The following is a 2,383-nucleotide window of genomic DNA, read 5'->3' as shown; positions in this document are numbered from 1 at the left end:
TATATTTGAACTAATTACTTTACTAAAAGAAAGGATTTTGTGAAAACACTAATAATGTAACGCTAAAATTTGATACTAACGTTCAAACTTATTGTTAATAAAACTTAATTCGGTTATAATGCATATTAAAACTTCTTTCATCAAGTTTGTTAATGTTAAATCTGTGCGACTTGAATAATCATTTCAATTTTCTTACACAATGAAAGTTGTACATATATAGTTAAATAATTCTTACATATAAAAAGTATTCACTTCGGCTTTGGCAAACTAGGACGCGTGATATTAAATTCTCGTACTATCGCAAGAACTCTGACGCGCCATCCTCCTGAAAAAGAAACTCCCTATGAGCATTCGGATCAAATAATAGCGTGACATGTTCCATTTGCATTTCGCATTTTTCATTCGTTACGGCGTAGCAGCAATTTCATGACCAAAGGTATGCCATTAATTTCAATAACATTCATAAGTTTTTTTATCAAGGCCTTTTTGCGTGAGAGGACTGCGTTACACAATTTAACATAAAAAGTTATCAGATCACCATTGCATAGTTTTAATAAAACTTCCAAACTTCAAGAAAAATATGCTCCATACAAAAGCACACGGCTGATCTTGGGAAAAGCTGACGCCAAAACTTTTTCTCGCAATTTTATCGAATCGGTTGCGTGAATGGTTAAGAGGATAGAAACTTATTAGTTGATTGATTCATATGGACAAAAGCTACCGATTCTAAGGTTCTTTATAGAATCGAGACAACCAGAATGTTCAGCTTTCGCATTGTCAAATATTCTTCATCAATTCCCGTTGTTACTTTTGGACTTCGTTCATCAAAAATGAAGAGTCATTTCATTTCAAATAAGAGCCTTTCTTCTTTATCTTGCAGATTATTAGAATCAATATATTGATGCTAATCTGCTCATCTGCTTTTGGATAATTTGAATAAATGAAATCCTAATTAAACTAAATGCAAGCAGAAATTGAATTATCCAAATAGCATTGTACAGGTTATATATATATGTTATATATATATGAAGTTTTTTAAAAAGGATAGCATTTTTAATTAAGTACTACAATAATAAAAATACATGTTTTCATGACATAAAACTGTAATGATAAAATTCTCGAATTTTTTTAGTGTTAACTTGTTACAATAAATACGCAATAAGCGAAATGTAAATCAATCTCTAAAAGCGATAGCGAAGAAATTTCCTCAAGCTTTTCTGAAATGAATATTTTTCGCCAAAGATTACTACACATTTAGAGCAAATTATTTGCATCCTACTTCCGTGTAATATTTAATGGATTATGCGACAATATCACGCAAACGCGCGGTCTAGAGTATGAGCATTAGAGAGTAAGTCACGAAAGTGAAACACGTCATGTTATTATCGTCATTCAAGCTAGAGGAAATCATTAAAAGACAATGTTAAGTGTTTTTATCAACGATACTTATACGATATTATCATTATGTGCATTTTAAAAATCATTTATCAAAATTTCCACTATTATGAATATGACTTTAAATAATTTGCTTTAAATATTTACAAAGAAAATACTGTTTTCGATAAATTCAACAAAGAGTAACATTCATTAATTTTATATCTCATAACTTGTTTACACTCTTCGTCGAATGTTCTTCTGTACATTTGAATTTTTTCTTCAATAATTATTCCTTCAAATATATAGACGAGTAACGTGAATGCGAATACTGTCACAGCGAATAATGCCTAATGAATGGATGTAAATTATACGCACAAACCGCATTATGCTGTTGGTAATTCGAATTATTCGGATGAATAGAGTGGAACTTTTCATCAGTTGTCGTGATTGCTAGCGGTAGCTCGAAATATTGGAACATTTTGAGAAGAATTTCTTCGCTATGGCAACGACAATTGCACCACTACCACTATCGGATCCCTAAGGATCACCCTTCGAAAGATTACAGTCGACGTACTACAGTATTTCGATAGAATCGTTTTCACCGCGGTGAAAAACGAGAACCCCGATAAGATTGCATCCGACCGAAGGAGGAGATGCCATGATATATGTACCTTGCTCACTTGAAGTTCCTTGATTAATTATTTTGAGAGAAATCTTGATGAAATTATCGTTTCTTCTAATTCGTCATGCACGATTATTCTGAAATAGGTAGGTATCAGGAATTCATCATTGTATTCTATATTGTAAAAGAAGTCTCTTTAATTAATAATAAGAATAGAAAATTCTTCAGGATTGCAACACGGGAAGCAACATCGTTCAATAAAATAGAACGCGATATCCGATAAATTTATTATACCTATACGATATGATATATCGACTGGTACTTGTCGAGTATGTCGCATATGTATGACACATATTTAAAAAAAAAAAAATATATATATATATA

The sequence above is a fragment of the Atta colombica genome, unplaced genomic scaffold (assembly GCF_001594045.1).
Source record: "Atta colombica isolate Treedump-2 unplaced genomic scaffold, Acol1.0 scaffold41, whole genome shotgun sequence".
NCBI classification, from domain to species: Eukaryota; Metazoa; Arthropoda; class Insecta; order Hymenoptera; family Formicidae; genus Atta; species Atta colombica.
The sequence above is the reverse complement of the archived record's forward strand: the minus strand, read 5'-3'. Positions refer to the sequence as shown.